Genomic DNA, 19,155 nt, shown 5'->3' with positions numbered 1-19,155 from the left:
AGACCAAGAGTTGAGGAGTATGTGAGTCTCCCTAGGGAGTCCCCTCTGAACCTACCATTAACTATGTACAGGCCTAAGGCTCGGCAGAGTTGCACTACCTCCCTACCGCTTTTATTTATTTCACGATCAAGGTTGTTCCGATTTGCGATGGCTGGTGTGACATCTAAAGGGGTCTGGCCAAACACATGGTTGTTTCCCTGTGGGTCTATGAAGTCAGGTTCACAACCGGTCCTTGCATTTAGGTCCCCACATATTATCACCTTTCCTTGGGCCTGGAAATGGCTGATTTCCATGTGGAGAGTATCAAATAACTCCTCTTCGAAATATGGCGAATCTATTGGAGGTATGTAGATCGCACATAAGTAAACATCTTTTTTTGCTATTCCTATATTTTTATCTAGTTTTAGCCATACGTGTGATTTTCCCTGTTTTACCGGTGAGATGTGTTTGTCCAGTTCTCCCTTATACCACACCAATATTCCCCGGAGGTTCTGCCCTTGCGTGTTTTAGTGTTCTTTACTGAGGGCACAATGATTTCATGGTACATTGGAGGACAGTGGGTCGGCATGTCCTTTTGGCACCATGTTTCTGTTAACACAATTATATCAATGTCTTTTATAGCTTTTAGGAATTCAGGGGTCTGTACTCTTCATCCCAAAAGTTGAGGAGCGGAGGCCCTGGATTGAACTGTGGAGGGATGACGCATTAACGATGAGGGTGGTTTGTTAGCTGGGATGTGTGGAAACACTATTAGTTCTAGTAATGGGTCCGGGGGAGGTTGGAGGGGTATTCTAGAGTGTGGCGCAGAGCTCTCTCTCTCCCTCTCTCTCTCTCTCCTTCCCCTCTCTCTCTCTCTCCTTCCCTCGCTCTCTCTCGAGCCTCCCCCTCTCGACTCCAACAGAGAGAGAGAGAGAAGGAAAGAGAGAGAGCAGAAGGAAAAGAGAGAGAGAGAGCAGGAAAACGAGAGCGAGAGAGAGGAAGGAAAAAGAGCGAGAAGAAGAGCGCGAAGGACACGAGAGAGGCAGAGCAAAGGAAAACAGAGAGAGAGCGACGCGCCGGCCCCCTCGCAGCGCTCTCGAGCCTTCCCCCGGCATCGCGCACGCTCTCTCCTTCCCTCTCTCTCTCTCTCTCCTTCCCCCTCTCTCTCTCTCTCCTTCCCCTCTCTCTCTCTCCTTCCCCCTCTCTCTCTCTCTCCTTCCCCCTCTCTCTCTCCCTCCTTCCCCCTCTCTCTCTCTCTTCCCCCTCTCTCTCTCTCTCCTTCCCCCTCTCTCTCTCTCTCCTTCCCCCTCTCTCTCTCTCTCCTTCCCCCTCTCTCTCTCTCTCTCCTTCCCCCTCTCTCTCTCTCTCTCCTTCCCCCTCTCTCTCTCTCTCTCCTTCCCCCTCTCTCTCTCTCTCTCTCCTTCCCCCTCTCTCTCTCTCTCTCCTTCCCCCTCTCTCTCTCTCTCTCCTTCCCCTCTCTCTCTCTCTCTCCTTCCCCCTCTCTCTCTCTCTCTCCTTCCCCCTCTCTCTCTCTCTCTCCTTCCCCCCTCTCTCTCTCTCTCTCCTTCCCCCTCTCTCTCTCTCCTTCCCCCTCTCTCTCTCTCTCCTTCCCCCTCTCTCTCTCTCCTTCCCCCTCTCTCTCTCTCTCCTTCCCCCTCTCTCTCTCTCCTTCCCCCTCTCTCTCTCTCTCCTTCCCCCTCTCTCTCTCTCTCCTTCCCCCTCTCTCTCTCTCTCCTTCCCCCTCTCTCTCTCTCTCCTTCCCCCTCTCTCTCCTTCCCCCTCTCTCTCCTTCCCCCTCTCTCTCTCTCTCCTTCCCCCTCTCTCTCTCTCTCCTTCCCCCTCTCTCTCTCTCTCCTTCCCCTCTCTCTCTCTCTCCTTTCCCCTCTCTCTCTCTCTCTCTCTCTCCTTCCCCCTCTCTCTCTCTCTCTCTCCTTCCCCCTCTCTCTCTCTCTCCCCTTCCCCCTCTCTCTCTCTCTCTCCTTCCCCCTCTCTCTCTCTCTCCTTCCCCCTCTCTCTCTCTCTCCTTCCCTCTCTCTCTCTCTCTCTCCTTCCCCCTCTCTCTCTCTCTCTCCTTCCCCCTCTCTCTCTCTCCTTCCCCCCCTCTCTCTCCTTCCCCCTCTCTCTCTCTCCTTCTCCCTCTCTCTCTCTCTCCTTCCCCCTCTCTCTCTCTCCTTCCCCTCTCTCTCTCTCCTTCCCCCTCTCTCTCTCTCCTTCCCCCCCTCTCTCTCTCTTCTTCCCCCCTCTCTCTCTCTCTCTCCTTCCCCCCCTCTCGCTCTCCTTCCCCTCTCTCTCCCCTCTCTCTCTCTCTCTCTCCTTCCCCCTCTCTCTCTCTCTCCTTCCCCCTCTCTCTCTCTCCTTCCCCCTCTCTCTCTCTCCTTCCCTCTCTCTCTCCTTCCTCTCCATTAACAAAAAACGAAGTAAAGAACCACCTCCTGGGTGCTTAGGAAGAGTTCTTCAATCCCAACAGTTTCATAAACAGTTTTATAAACATGGCAGAGGTTTCTTCATTTCCCTCGGCAATGCCGGGTACTCCAGCTAGTATATATATATTTTATATATATATGGTATCTAAAATGGGTTCCTTTGAAATGGGTGTGTTCAGAATAAGGATACACTCCTTGACAAATTATATTTTCACACAGTTTTAGTGCTTCTTAGACAGGAGACTACAGTGTATGGAAAGCGTTTTCCACTGCAGTTTTTCATCATTTAATGATTAGGCGATCGCCTGCAGTGTGTCTTCTATAAATGTGAAAAAGATAACTTCTAGTTTCTACAGGTAACTACTTACTGAATTGCTTGTAGCATTGCTAGGTAGAATAGAGTTAACTAATTATATTTATGCAGTCTGGTGAAATATGAGTAGTATTGGCAACAAACTAGTTGGACTATAGGCACTTTTATGTCGTGTACAGGATGGAACCAGGGATGGGAAATTATAATTGAGTTGGGGTATTGGAACTATTTCCACAGGAGCAGAGAAGGCTAAAATAATTTTAAAAATTTCCATTAAATCTTATGAAAGGTTTTGAGGCAAATAATAGTTGAGTTACAAGGAAAACTGAAAATAAATCTAGGAGACTTGCTAAATATTTGCTTTGTATCAATCTTCACGGTAGAGTATGAGGTTGAAGTACCAAAGATATATGAGAGAGTAAAAAAATAATCAAGGGAAGGAATTTGCTAGATTTAATATAAGTAAAACAAATGGTAATGGAGAAAATACAGGAAACTTTCGATTAACCGGCCACTAAATAACCGGAACGCTCTATCCACCAGCATAATTCAGGAGTCGGTTCAGATAACTTTTTTTACTTTTAGTTAGTTTTTTTACTCATTTGTGGCTGTGCAAGCGTCTAGCTGAAGCTGTTACTAAGCTACAGAGACGCTTGCAAGCCGTGCCGATTGTTTTGAAGCTGCGAAGCAACAGGGTTTGTTGCTTTAGACGGAGCACTGAGCTCCGTATCTTTTAACTGTAGCGCTCGGTTCTCCGGCATTTTTGATGGACCGGCACTAGCTCGGTCCCGTCCGTGCCGGGTACCGGAAAGTTTCCTGTAATGAGATGAGAGAGAGACAAATCTCCAGGACCTGATGGTTTCTACCCCAGAGTATTAAATGTAGGTGTGGAAATTGTAGCTGCTGTAATCATGATCTACCACATAATAGACTGATGAACAAGGTCAGGGAATGTGGAGTCAGGGGACAAGTAGCAGAATGGATTGCTGGCTGGCTTTAAGTCAGAAAGCAGAGAGTGGGGGTAAAGGGTAACAATTCACAGTGGCAGAAGGTGGGAAGTGGCGTTCCACAAGGATCAGTGCTGGGACCACTTGTTCACAATTTACATTAACGATTTAAACCTCGGAATCAAAAACACAATTCCTAAATTTGCGGACGACACCAAATTTGGGGGGATAGCCAATACCGAGGGGGACGGCAGCAAGTTACAAGAAGACATTAATAAACTTGCAAAATGGGCATATAATTGGCAAATGAAATTCAACACCGATAAATGTGAGGTAAGAAAAATGGGGAAGTCACATATTACTTGGGAAAAAAAGAATCTAAATGGGGTAGAGGAACCAAGGGATCTAGAAGTACAAATACAAATCACATAGTATCAACACAGATTAACAAGACCACAAAAGCAAACCAGGCACTAGGGTTTATTTCTAAATTGAAAAGTAGGGACGTTATGCTAAACCTGTATCGAACCTTGGTTAGACCACACTTGGAGTACTGCGTACAGTTCTGGTCGCCATATTATAAAAAGGATATAGAGGCACTGGAGAGGGTGCAGAGAAGATTTACAAGGATGATACCAGAAATGCGAGGGTATACATATCAGGAAAGGATGAACAGGCTGGGTCTCTTTTCTCTTGAAAAGAGAAGGCTGAGGGGTGACCTAATCGAGGTCTCTAAAATTGAGAGGTTTTGATAGAGTGGTTACAGGGAGAGTGTTTCCACTTGTGGGGAAAAGCTAAACTAGAGGCCATAAATATAAGATAGTCACTAATTAATCCAGTAGGGAATTCAGAAGAAACTTCTTTACCCAGAGCGTGGTGAGAATGTGGAACTCGCTACCACAGGGAGTGGTTGAAGCGAATAGTATCGATGCATTTAAGAGGAGGCTGGACAAGCACATGAGGGAGAAGGGAATAGAGGGTTACGCTGATAGTGTTAGATGAGGAAAGACGGGAGGAGGCTCGAGTGGAGCATGAACCCCGGCATGGACTGGTTGGGCCGAAGGGCCTGTTTCTGTGCCGTATATCCTATGTAATCCTGTGTAGTAATCTACCAAAACACACACGATTGAGGAAGTGTCCCCTTAGATTGGAAAGTTGCCAATGTCATTCTATTTAAGAAGGGTAAGAGAGGTAAACTAGGAAATTATAGCCCTATTAGTCTAACGACTCTTGTGGGGAAGTCACGAGAAGCTATTATTTGGGACAGAGTGACTGAGTACTTGGACAAGCATGAACTGATCAGAGAGAGCCAGCATGGATTTGTAGAGGGTGAGTCATGTCTGATGAACCTAGTTGAATTTTTTGAGGATGTAACTAACATGGTAGATAAGGGAGTGTTTATGGATGTTATTTATAGGGACTTCCAGAAGGTATTTGATAAGGTTCCACATAAGAGACTGCTAACAAAATGTGAACACATGGAATTGGAGGCAACCTATTGACATGGGTAAGGAATTGGTTTGGAGGTAGGAGACAGAGTAGGGATAATGGGTATGAACTACAGTAAGCAGCATGACCTCAGGAATCTGTACTGGGGCCTCAGCTTTTCACTAGATTTATAATGATATATCCAAGTTTGCTGATGACACCAAGTTAAATGGCCCAGTGAGTAGTGCAGATGGGAGCAGAAAGTTGCAGAGCGACATTAATGGATAAGTGGGCAAAACTATGGCCGATGGAGTTCAATGTGGGAAAGTAGGAGGTCATCCACTATGAACCCAAGAAGGATCGAACAGTGTATTTTCTAAATGGCAAGATGCTAGGATTCTGTGGAGGATCAGAGATTTAGGTACAAAAAATAATTTAAAAGTTTAATGATATGTTGGAATACAAAGGGGTACAAGTTATGTTAGTGAAACGAAGCTTTGGTTCGCCCCCATGTTCAGTTCTGGGCCCCGCACCTCAGGAAGGATACATTGGCCTTGGAGGGGGCGCAGGGCAGATTCACCGGAATGATACCGAGGCTAAATAGGTTAAATTATGACGACGGGTTCCATAAACTGGGCTTGTATTCCTGTGAGTATAGAAGATTAAGGGGTGATCTAATTGAGGTGTTTAAGATGATTAGAAGAGTTGACAGGGTCGATAGAGAGAAACTATTTCCTCTGGTGGGGGGGGGGAGTCCAGAACAAGGGGGCCTAACCTTAAAATTGGAGCTAGGCTGTTCAGGGGTGATGTCGGGAAGCACTTCTTCACACAAAGGGTCGTGGAAATCGGGAACACTCTCTCCCCCCTCCCTCCCCCCAAAAGCTGTTGAGGCTGGGGGGGTCAATTGAAAATGTCAAAGCTGAGATTGGTAGATTTTGGTTAGGCAAGGGTATTTGGTTTACGGAACCAAGACAGGTAGATGTTTTTAAGATACGGATCAGCTGTTATCTAATTGAACGGTGGAACAGGCTCGAGGGGCTGAATGACCTCTTCCTATGTTTCTAAATTGTAAGATTCTCGAGAGTGGAGCAACAGAGAGAGATCGCAGGTGTAGCTACGTAGATCTTTTTAAAGGCGGGATTACAGTAGAATAAACCATACAAAGGCAATTTGTACAAGGGGTATCAATTATCAAAGGAAGGAAGTGATGCTTAATTTGTTGAACGCATTGGTTCGGCCATAGTTGTAGTATTGTATGCAGTTCTGATCACATTATAGGAAGAATATTAGTGGTCTGGAAAAGGCACATGAATGCTCACTGGAGTAATGCCAGGAATGCGAGGTTATGATGAAGGAAGACTTTTTCACCGGCACAGAGGTTATTGGGAATGCACCATCCTGACTTGGAAAAATAACACCGTGCCTTCATAGATGATACAAAGATAGGTGAGTTAGCAAGTTGTGAGGCGGACACAAAGAGCCTGCAAAGGGATATAGATAGGTTAAGTGAGTGGGCAAAAATTTGGCAGATGGAGTATAATGTGGGAGAATGTGAGGTTATCCACTTTGGAAGGAAGAATGAAAAAGCAAATTATTATTTAAATGGAGTGAGACTACAGAATGCTGCGGTACAGAGGGACCTGTGGGGTCCTCGTACATGAAACACAAAAAGTTAGCATGCAGGTACAGCAAGTAATTAGGAAGGCAACTGGAATGTTGGCCTTTATTGCAAGGGGTATGGAGTATAAAAGCAGGGAAGTTTGGATGCAACTTTACAGGGCACTGGTGAGACCGCACCTGGAGTACTGCGTACAGTTTTGGTCTCCATATTTAAGGAGGGATATACTTGCATTGGAGGCAGTGCAGAGAAGGTTCACTCGGTTGATTCCTGAGATGAAGGGGCTGACGTATGACACAAGTTTGAGCAGGTTGGGCCGATACTCATTGGAGTTTAGAAGAATGAGAGGTGATCTTATTGAAACATATAAGATTCTGAGGGGGATTGACAGGGTGGATGCTGAGAGGATGTTTCCCCTAGTGGGGGTATCTAGAACTAGGGGGCATAGTTTCAGAATAAGCGGTCGCCCTTTTAAGACTGAGATGAGGAGGAATTTCTTCTCTGAGGGTCGTGAATCTTTGGAATTCTCTACCCCAGAGAGCTGTGGAGGCGGAGTCAGTGAATATATTCAAGGCGGAGATTGACAGACATTGAACTCCAGGGGAGTCGAGGGGTATGGGGAGAGAGCGGGAAAGTGGATTTGAGGCCAAGATCGGATCAGCCATGATCTTATTGAATGGCGGAGCAGGCTCGAGGGGCCGATTGGCCTACTCCTGCTCCTGTTTCTTAAGTTATGTTCGTATAGTCGCTGGGTCAAATTCCTGGCATTCCCTCCCTAACAGCACTGGGAGTCACTTCACCTCACGGATTGCAGTGGTTCAAGAAGGCGGCTCACCACCACCACCTCAAGGGCAGTTAGGCATGGGCAATAAATGCTGGCCTTGCCAGGAATGAATATGATAAAAAAGTTTACAAAATTGTTTTAAGAAAGTAAATAGTAATGGTGACTTTTGATGAAGGGTGCACACCTCAGACGCCGTAACCTGTCTTGCTCTCCATTGTTGTGTATTTCCACCACTGCTTGCATTGGTTGCTGCATCAGTAACGAGGGGACATTACGCAGGGTTAGAAGGAATGCTTTCAGTTATGAAAACATGGAATGTTTTACCGCGAGTGGCTATTAAAGCAAAGACTAAAGATCTGGGGGGAATGGCATGGAAATGGAATGAGAGTAAACCGCCCCAATTCAAGAGCTAGCACTGGCACATGCACAATGGGCCAAATGGCCACCACCTTGCACAGGAGAGATGTGAAGTGGTCCTTTGAAACTTGAAAGCCACATTTGCTGAGGACATTAGCCTATGTTTATTTTTTATTCGCTTATGGGACCTGGGCGTCGCTGGCAAGGCCAGCATTTATTGCCCATCCCTAATTGCCCTTGAGAAGGTGGTGGTGAGCCGCCTTCTTGAACCGCTGCAGTCCGTGTGGTGAAGGTACTCCCACCGTGCTGTTAGGGAGGGAGCTCCAGGATTTTGACCCAGCGACGATGAAGGATCGGCCGATATATTTCCAAATCAGGATGGTGTGTGTGACTTGGAGGGGAACTTGGAGGTGGTGGTGTTCCCATGCGCCTGCTGCCCTTGTCCTTCTAGGTGGAAGAGGTCGCGGGTTTGGGAGGTGCTGCCGAAGAAGCCTTGTAATTAAAGTATATTGATGTTTCTCATTTTTAAATCTGTAAATGTTCATATTCATGTTAAAGCTTCAATATAATGTAAAAATTCAGTTTGACATTTTTATAAACCTCTGATCCCCTTCACCTTAAGTTTGAGTTCGATTTATAAAAATAAATTAAAAAAACTGGCTCGAATGCGTATTTAAAAATCAATGGCAGACTGGATTCTAGTAAATGAAGAATTAAGGTTCGAGATGTAGAAGGTTAAAAATGAATAGTGGAATTAATTAAAGACCGGACATGCATGGTGCTCTATAAAAAGAACGTGGAAGATCTATGTACCCTGACCAGTCATGAGCTTCGGGCTTCGGTTTGTTGCAATCTACGCATACAGCACAATGTTGTTCGTCGTTCTTAATCAGGAAACTCGTTCCGGCAGAATTTTATGCAGTTTCCCCCCCCTCCCCCCCACCTCTCTAAAGGTTTGCTGTTGCTGTGGTAGTGCTCTGCGTGATGCTTTTGGCAGCTTTTCTTTTAAGTTGTCAAGTGTACATTCGCATATGTATTATCTGAAGCCACTGCACATGTTGATTGAGGATGCTTATGGGAGTTGCGCGTTGATTCAGCCAGGTTCCCTGGCATGCTTGTTTGTGCTGGCGGCAGATCTGTGTGGGTCAAGGGCTTGAGGCAACTTGTTTGGTCCCGGTTTACCTTCGCTGAAGTGCAACATGACACAATCACAGCAGAGAGGGAGTGTGATTGAAATATCGTAGAATCATACAGCTCGTAAGGAGGGCATTTGGCCCATCGTGCCTGAGCCGGCACTCTGAAAAGAGCTACCAATTAGTCTCACTCACAGTTCTCCCGAAGTTTTTTTTTTGGGTGCGCGGCCCATTCACAGTTTCGCGCATGCGCGAAATTTAACATCAGAAATGCCGGTCCTGGGCTGCATGGGACCACCAGAGAGCTGCGTGGCTGTGCTGCTCAGAGGGAACATTGGTCCCACTCCCTCGTAGCTTTGCAAATTTTTTCTTTTTACGTATATATCCAATTCCCTTTTGAAAGTTGCTATTGAATCTGCTTCCACCGCCCTTTCAGGCAGCGCATTCCAGATCATCATAACTGGCTGAGTTTAAAAAAAAAAATTCTCCTCATCTTTCCCCCTGGCTTTGTAGCCAATTATCTTCTGTGTCCTCGGGTTACTGACCCTCTTGTCAGTGGAAACAGTTTCTCCCTATCTACTCTATCAACATCCGTCGTAATTTTGAACACCTCTATTAAATTTCCCCATAACTTTCTTTGCTCTAAGGTAAACCACACCAGCTTCTCCAGTGTCTCTACATAACTGAAGTCCCTCATCCCTGGTACCATTCTGGTAAATCCCCTCCGCACCCTCTTCAAGGCCTTGACATCCTTCCTAAAGTGCGGTGCCCAGAATTGGACACAATACTCCAGCTGAGGTCTAACCAGTCATATGATCAGATGTTTGAAAAGATTGCAATGCAGTAGGTTTTTGTGACTTTTGCCTATACCCAGTCAAGGGATTTCATTACTGGGGAATGAAGTACTTGCGTTTTGCACCCATTGCAAGCATTGTATTCCCGGGCCAGATATAGCGCAGATTTGGTACAGAACAGAGCTCCTGCTGATCTTAAAACGCACACCCAAGTGCACTGCGATTTCACTTCTCACAGTAGCCATTGTACTGAATGAGACCTAATTGGAGGCGGTGTCCGCGGCGGCGGTACTTAAAACAGCGGGAGACCAGGCAGCGCATACCTAATTGGAAGCGGTATCAGTGGCGGCGGAACCTTTGACGATTCCCAAAAAAACAAGGAGTGACGTCACAGGACAGCAGGTAGGTGATTGGTTGGTGAGTATTAAGGTTTTTTTCTCTTCGCTCTAACCTAGGACACTAGGTGCGGGAAACTACAAAGTGTTGTGTCGGTACCTTTCTACCTAGACACAATTTAGGACTCAGAACTCAGAGATTCAAACATGAAGTGCTTTATTGGAAGGAAAGGAAGTTCTGGAAAGTTCCGAACAAAGAGAGCTAAACTTAACAGAGAACACCCAACCATTTATCTCCTGTGACAGCGCCACCACAGGTGGGAGGAGAACACACAATAGAACACACAATACATAACACAAAGTACTGTATTAAATTTATAGCTTAACTAATTAAACTAACTATAACAATAAATAATCGTTGAATAAAGATTAACTAATTAAATAAATAAAATAAGGCTAGACTTAAGATATGGCAGGGCAGTGTAAGGGTTGGGCTCCTTTAAACTGGTTTAAAGTAATTTTCCTGGTCTTGCAGCCTTTGCCTGCACTCAGACCAATTCCAATAAAACCAATTTTAAAACAGCGGTTTCGAATCGCTACCCCTCCTTCCAGTTCTGACTGCAGGGCTTATAATTATTGATATTGAAACAGACACGTAGTTTGGATGAGAGAAAAAAATCAAGTTTTATTAACTAAAAGAAACTATAATCAAAATATCAAACTATCCCACACGAACACAATAAAATTGTAAAACTACATAACGGGGGTTGCAGACGGCGAAAACGAGGGATACAATGGCTACAATGTTATTTAAACACTCTTAGCAATTCCCTTAAATCACCATCCCCCAAACTCCTTAACTAGGTTGCTTTGCTGAGGAGTCAGAAACACTCTGCTCACCTTTGGTCCAGCGAAGTAAGAGAGAGATAGCTTCTCAGCCGCTATCTTTATACCTGGTGAGGCCCCTGCCGTTCTGCCCTGCAAGGGCTGTGTGCAAAATTCCCCACCCAAAGGGTCCAATACATAAGAGAAAGCTGTGATTGGCTAACTCAAAGTGGTTAGACTGGGTTAATGTGTCTTCCGGAGCTCCCTGGGCTGAAACAAAAGAATGCAACAGCCCTATTGTCCAGAATGCTAAGTGATTTAAAACCCATTCAATTGTTAAACGTTTCCCATTCAAGGTACAAAAGTCTCTTCTGCAGTTTAGATGTATCCACTCGATATACAAACAAATGCTAATAGCATTCAGTTGCTTTGTAAACAAAGCATTGTCCTTTGTCTTCATTGAACCTTACTTCCAGACACAGAAAGCTGCATTCCAAGCCTCTTTTGTCTTCGGCCAGGTGGTGCGACAACCATTATTATCCCTGGAAATTTAAAAGCACTACGCCCAGGGATTCTTTAATCAAAAAAATGAATCTTCAGAACTGTAAATTATTGCGAATTCTTACAGCAGGTTGTGTGTCTGGACTGCAGTATGTAGGAGTTTGTGGACAGTGAGACTGTCCTGTGCGAACACATCTGCAGGAGATGTCTCCATCTCAAATCTCTCCGGCTCAGAGTCATTGAGCTGGAGTGTGAGTTGGAGACACTCCGACACATGAGGGAGGGGTAGGAATTTCTGGACAATTACCCAGAATGCAGACACACTCCAGAGGAAAGCTCAGGAAGGGGAGGATGTGACTGCTAGGGAGCCAGGTAACGGGGATTTAGGAAACGGTGAGAAGGAGGTCCCACAGACACTGGTCCTATCCAACAGGTACGAAGTACTTGCTACCTGTGAGGACAAGAAGTTCTGCATTGTGGATGTCCTCCCTGCAGTCTAAGGCACCGTGGCTCAGAAGGCAGTCCAAGGAGGGGGAAGAGCAGAATAGAAATGTGGTAGTGATAGGGGACTCTATAATTAGGCTGATAGATAGCGTCCTCTGCAGCCAAGAACAAGAATCCCGAAGGGTGCGGTGCCACGTTCAGGGATATCTCACGGCGGCTGGAGTGGAACATGGAAAGGAAGGGCGTAAATCCAGTTGTCGTGGTCAATGTTGGAACAAACAACATAGGTAGGAACAGGGAGGAGGTCCTGCTGAAAGAGTATCAGGAGTTAGGCTCTAAAATAAGCAGGACGTCAAGGGTAATAATCTCTGGATTATTGCTTGAGCCATGTGCAAATTGTCATAGAAGCAGACAGATCAGGAGAATTAACATGTAACTAAAGGGCTGGTGTGAGAAAGAGGGGCTCCTTTTCATGGGACACTGGCACCAGTTCTGGGACAGGCTCCACCTGAACAGGGATGGGACCTGTGTCCTAGCGAAAAGGGTAAATAGGGAGGTGGCAAAGGCTTTAAACTAGTAAAGTGGGGGGAGGGATCTTCAGGAAACTTAACCAGCCTAATTATAAACAAAACAGGAAGAGAAAGCATAGGAAAGAATAAAGTAAGGGAGGACATTGATGGCAAGGGAATAAATAGTTATAGAACAGGAGTCTAAAAGGATGGTTAAACATAAAGTGAGAGGAAAGCCTCTTAAAAATGAGTTAAACTGTACAGCAATGCACACAGTGTCCGTAATAAAACAGGGGAGCTGGAGGCAATTGTGTTGTGAGGAACCAGACATAGTAGGGATTACTGAAACATGGCTACAGAAAAATCAGGAATGGGAATTAAGCATTGCAAGGTGTAACATATTTAGAAAAGGGGGAAAAAGGGAGGTGGAGTTGCTGTACTTATTAGGGATAACATAATGGCAGTAGAAAAAAGTGATGCAGCTGTCAGCAAGACAAAAATAGAATCCATATGGCTAGAGATAAAGGATTAATCACACTAATAGGGGCACTCTACAGACCACCTAATAGTGGAAGGGAGGTGGAGGAAGAAATATGCAGCCAAATTAGGGAAACGAGTAAAAAAACAGCAAATAATAATCATGGGGGATTTCAACTACCCCGATATTAATTGGACAGAAGAGGTAGGTAAATGGGATAAGGGAATGGAGTTCCTACAATGTGCATAGGACTCCTTTCTAACCAAATATGTAAAAAGCCCAACAAGGGAGGATTCGCTATTGGATCTAGTAATGGGGAATGATCCAGAGCAGATAACAGAAGTAAAAGTAGGAGAACATCTGGGTAATAGTGACCATAATATAATACGCTTTAAGGTGATAATTGAGAAGGACATAAGTATGATGAAAATCAGGGTAATAGATTGGAGAAAAGCTGATTTTGAGGGGCTGAGAATAGAACTTGGGAAAATAAAATGGGCAACAATATTGGCAAACAATGATGTAGAACAGCAATGGGGAACATTTTAAAAGGTGTTTAACAGAGTGCAGGAACAATATATTCCACTAATAAAAGGAAAGAACAAACTAAACACTAATGAGACTCCATGGATGAATAAAGCCATAAGGGAACAATTGAGGGTAAGGGAAGAGGCATACATTAAATACATAGACAGCAGGGGAGTGCATGGTAAGGGAGAATACAGAGAGATTAGAAGAGAAGTCAAAAAAAACTATTAGGAAGGCAAAGAGGAACTACGACATTAAATTATCAAGGAACATAAAACAAAATAGTAAAATATTTTACAGGCATATCAATAAGAAAAGGAAGGTTGGGATGGGAATAGGATCATTAAGGGATAGACCGGATAATACCAGAGGTAACGATGGAGAGATGGCAGAAATATTAAATTATTATTTTGCTTCAGTATTTACCAGGGAGATAGAACAGGTGGACATAGAAACATAGAAGATAGGAGCAGGAGTAGGCCCTTCGAGCCTGCTCCGCCATTCAACGAGATCATGGCTGATCATCCAAACCCTAGCACCCGGTCCCTACACCGACAGCCATCCCACCCAAGCCCTAACCCCGTAACCCCACGTATTTAATCCCCCCCCAACACTAAGGGCCAATTTTTTATCATGGCCAATCAACCTAACCCGCACATCTTTGGACTGTGGGAGGAAACCGGAGCACCTGGAGGAAACCCACGCAAACACGGGGAGAATGTGCAAACTCCACACACAGTCACCCGAGGCCGGATTTGAACCCGGGTCCCTGGCGCTGTGAAGCAACAGTGCTAGCCACTATGCCACATGACAGTGGATCTATAGCAATAATTTGGATGAGGGGACTAAATGTAACATTTCCAAATTTGCTGATGATACAAAGCTAGGTGGCAGTGTCAGTTGCGAAGAGGATGTGAAGAGGCTTCAAGGGGATCGCGACAGGCTCAGTGAGTGGGCGAGAACATGGCAGATGGAATATAATGTGGATAAATGTGAAGTTATCCACTTTGGTAGAAAAAACAGAAAGGCAGAGTATTTCCAAAATGCTGAAAGATTGGGGAATGCAGATGCTCAAAGGGACCTGGGTGTCCTTGTACACGAGTCACTGAAAGTGAATGTGCAGGTGCAGCAAGCCATTAGGAAGGCAAATGGTATGCTGGCCTTCATTACAAGAGGATTTGCGTACAGGTGTAAAGAAGTCTTACTCCAATGAAATAGGGTCTTGGTGAGACCACACCTGGAGTACTGTGTACAATTTTGGTCTCCTTACCTAAGGAAGGATATACTTGCCATAGAGGGAGTGCAACGAAGCTTCACGAGATTGATTCCTGGGATGGCGGGACTGTCGTATGAGAAGAGATTGAGTAAACTAGGCCTGTATTCTCTTGAATTCAGAAGAATGAGAGGGGATCTCATTGAAGCATACAAAATTATTACAGGGCTTGATGGGGTGGATGCTGGGAGAATGTTTCCCTTGGCTGGGGAGTCTAGAACCAGGGGCCACAGTCTCAGGATAAAGGGTAGGCCATTCAAGACTGAGATGAGAGGGCTGTGGAGGCTCAGTCAGTGGGTATATTCAAAACAGAAGTCGGTAGATTTCTGACTAGTAAGGGCATCAAGGGATATGGCGATAGGGCCGGTGAATGGAGTTGAGGCAGAAGATCAGCCATGATCTCATTGAATGGCGGAGCAGGCTCGAAGGGCCGAATGGCCTACTCCTGCTCCTATTTCTTATGTTCTTATGATGAGATTAGTAATGAGATAAGTGTCTTTAAAATAAAAAGAGGGGATATATTAAATAAACTAATCAAACTCAGAGGTTAATACCCCTGGTACGGATGGTTTGCATCCACGCATTTTAAAAGAATCTAGGGAAGAGATAGCAGAGGCATTACTACACATATTTAATAATTCGTTAGAAAAAGGTGTAGTGCCAGAGAACTGGCGGATAGCTAACGTAATACCTATATTTAAGAGGGATAGAACATGCCCAGGGAATTATAGACCAGTCAGCTTAACATCGGTGGTAGGAAAAATAATAGAATCCCTACTAAAGGAGAAAATAGAAGAACGTCTAGAAACCAAAAGCATAGTAATGAATAGTCAGCATGGGTTTCAAAAGGGAAAGTCTTGCTTGACCAATCTCAGTGAATTTTTTGAAGAGGTAACAGAGAGAGTAGACAGTGGTAATGCAGTAGCTGTAATTTATCTAGATTTTCAAAAGGCCTTCGATAAGGTACCCTTATAATAGACCGATGAACAAGGTCAGCGAATGCGGAGTCGGGACAAGTAGCAGAATGGATCGCTAGCTGGCTTCAGGACAGAGAGTAGGGGTAATAGGTAGCTGCAGGAAGTGGTGTTCCACAAGGATCAGTGCTGGGACCACTTGTTCACAATTTATATTAACGATTTAAACCTTGGAATCAAAAACACAATTTCTAAATTTGCGGACGACACCAAATTTGGGGTGATAGCCAATACCGAGGGGGACGGCAACAAGTTACAAGAAGACATTAATAAACTTGCAAAATGGGCATATAATTGGCAAATGAAATTCAACACCGATAAATGTGAGGTGTTACATTTTGGTAAGAAAAATGGAGAAGTCACATATTACTTGGAAAATAAGAATCTAAATGGGGTAGAGGAACCAAGGGATCTAGAAGTACAAATACAAATCACAAAGTATCGACACAGATTAACAAGACCACAAAAGCAAACTGAGCACTAGGGTTTATTTCTAGAGGGATAGAATTGAAAAGTAGTGAAGTTATGCTTTACTTGTATCAAACCGTGGTTAGACCGCACTTGGAACACTGTGTGCAGTTCTGGTCGCCATATTATAAAACGGATATAGAGGCACTGGAGAGGGTGCAGAGAAGATTTACAAGGATGATACCAGAAATGCACCTCTCAGGAAAGGATGACAGGCTGGGTCTCTTTTCTCCTAATGGAGGTCTTTAAAATCATGAGTAGATACAGGGAGAATGTTTCCACTTGTGGGGAAGAGCATAACTAGAGGCCATCAATATAACATAGTCACCAAAAAATCAAATAGGGAATTCAGAAGAAACTTCTTTACCCAGAGAGTGGTGAGAATGTGGAACTCGCTACCACAGGGAGTGGTTGAGGCGAATAGTATCGATGCATTTAAGAGGAGGCTGGACAAGCACATGAGGGAAAAGGGAATAGAGGGTTACGCTGATAGTGTTAGATGAGGAAAGACGGGAGGAGGCTCGAGTGGAGCATAAACCCCGGCATAGACTGGTTGGGCCGAAGGGCCTCTTTCTGTGCCGTATATGCTATGTAATTGTCAGTTTGCCTAAATAATGTGTATATCTATTGTGAACAAGATTGAAACTGTTCAAAACTTACTTTACTTCTACAAACAGTGAGAAGGAATTTTTTTCAGGCAGAAATCTGACCTTGAGGTTCACAGGAATGTAATTGGTGGGAGACAGTAGTAGGTTCGGTGTAAAGTAAGTCGTCCTTCTGAGAGTGCTGGCCATCCCTGGAATCTGGCAATCACACTGAAATCTCACTTGGGTGGAATAGGGGCTGATTTCCTGTCTTGGATGGTGAATCATGTTGTTTCCTATAGAGCTGCTTGGCATTCAAACCTGGAAGCTCGGTCATTTACTTTGTAACCTTTTTCGAGCATTGTTTATATTGAATGTACCTTCCCCTACACTTCCCCCCTCAGAACCGTTTGAACCTTATGATTAAATTGCATGTTAAAATGACTGCAGAATAAAGGTTACCTTTCTGCGGTCCTGTGATTGTTCTGGGGTTTCTCTTTTGTAAATCATCTTGCGAGCGTATTCTGCTGGTGTATAGATTTCAAAAGGAGTCAAAATTGGGCTTGGCTGAAATGTCACTCGTCGTTCAATGGACTGTCAACACTCGCTGCCGAGGCTGACGCATGAATAATCGGCACTTGGGCAAGGTGTTGGAGGACGGAAGAAGGCACCAGTGGAACCGTTCAGCAGCAAGGAGTCTACATCTCCAGGACACCCGGAGATTGGAGGGCGGGGGGTGAGGGGGAGAGGAGACTCTCTAAACTTGTAAATCATGCTTTAGAGGTTTGCAGTGACACAGGTTTAGCAGGCGTGGCAGTAGAAATATTACTTGATAGCCAACGTGGTGACATCCATTTAAAGCTAAGCCTGGTCATTAGGTCAGTGCTCTGTGTCCTAAAGAACCATTTTAAATGTGACCAGGTTTATTGAAAAAAAAATCTGTCTGTCAAATCTTGCTTCTAAAAACTCACTTCAGACTGAGGGAGACAGTAAGACAGAACTAACTTGAATTTCTGTAACTCCTCTCACGACCTGAGGACGTCCCAAAGCACTTTACGATTAATGAAGTACTTTTGAAATGTAGTCACTATTGCAATGTAAGAAGCACGGCTACCAATTTGTGCGCAGCAAGATCCCACAAACAGCAGTGACATAAAACCAGATCACCTGTTTTCAGTGTTGGTTAAGGGATAAATGTTGGCCAGGGCACCGGGCGAATTCCCCTGCTTTTCTGTTCAATAGTGCCATGATATCTTTTGCGTCCACACAAGTGGGCAAATGGGACCTCAGGGTAATGTCTCGTCCGACAGTGCGGTGCTCTCTCAGTACGGACACTGGGAGTGTCGGCCTGAATTATGTGCTCAAGTCCCTGGAGTGGGATTTGACCCACAACCACCTGACTCAGGCGAGAGCGTTACCACTGAGCCAAGGCTGCAAGAGTAAATAGAATTTACTTGATTCCTAAATTAACGTTAGATTTTTAGTAGGCGTAATGTTTGAGATCTGGGGAAGAGGTTGAAACATGGATACTTTGCTTGCATTTAAAGATCATTTGAGGAGTGCGGTATCTATTTGGTGAGCTCTGAACTACATGTGACCCTACCGTTGAAGTGCTTTAAAGATGTTTTTGCCCCAGATTGTTCCATAATCCTAAATGTTATATTGTGAGTCACGATCATTCCTGTGCTTATGCTTTCTAACAGTTGGTAAAGGTAGCCTGCAAGTTCTGCCAGACGTGAAATTATGAAACTGTGTGTCATAAATGATTAGGGATGGGAACGATTGTCTACTTCCTCTCCTGCAGAAGGCAGTAACTGACTGGGGTGACACTCCAAGGAGCTGGTAGCCTTTCAGTATCTTTCATAGTTCATCTGTGCAGACCTACACACAGTGCATCAATGGGTAGGGCAAACAGTGTTATCGCTGGCTATGGGACATCCAAATGTTGTCGTACTCCGCCAAAATTCAGAGGGTGCTGCACCGTATTAAATCACTTGCCTTATTGATGGTTTAAAACGATGGGGCGGGGCATCACAGTGAAGCCTGGTGTTGTCCTCGTCGATATTCCTGGGATGAGAGGGCTGTCCCACGAGGAGAGATTGAGTAGTTTGGGCCTGCACTCTCTGGAAATTAGAAGAATGAGAGGTGATCTCATTGAAACATACAAGATTCTGAGGGGGATTGACAGGGTAGATGCTGAGAGGTTGTTTCCCCTGGCTGGAGAGTCTAGAACTAGGGGGCATAGTCTCAGGATAAGGGGTAGGCCATTTAAGACTGAGATGAGGAATTTCTTTACTCAGGGTTGTGAACCTTTGGAATTCTCTACCCCAAAGGGCTGTGGATGCTGAGTCATTGAGTATATTAAAGGCTGAGATCGATAGATTTCTGGACTCCAGAGGAATCGAGGGATATGGGGATCGGGCGGGAAAGTGGAGTTGAGGCCGAAGATCAGCCATGATC

At 44.9% G+C, this 19,155-nt stretch overlaps 1 protein-coding gene across 11 annotated transcripts in view; it reads left to right on the top strand.

The window, feature by feature from the left end:
• The window catches only part of LOC147090480 (misshapen-like kinase 1), a 197,748-nt gene that overhangs the window by 17,274 nt on the left and 161,319 nt on the right, over positions 1–19,155 (top strand). The window lies entirely within an intron of this gene.

This window comes from Somniosus microcephalus, unplaced genomic scaffold, assembly GCF_052327205.1.
Source record: "Somniosus microcephalus isolate GS21.2 unplaced genomic scaffold, FLI_Smic_1.0 unresolved_chr4, whole genome shotgun sequence".
In the NCBI taxonomy this organism is placed as follows: Eukaryota; Metazoa; Chordata; class Chondrichthyes; order Squaliformes; family Somniosidae; genus Somniosus; species Somniosus microcephalus.
This window is presented reverse-complemented; position numbering and strand designations above follow the sequence as displayed.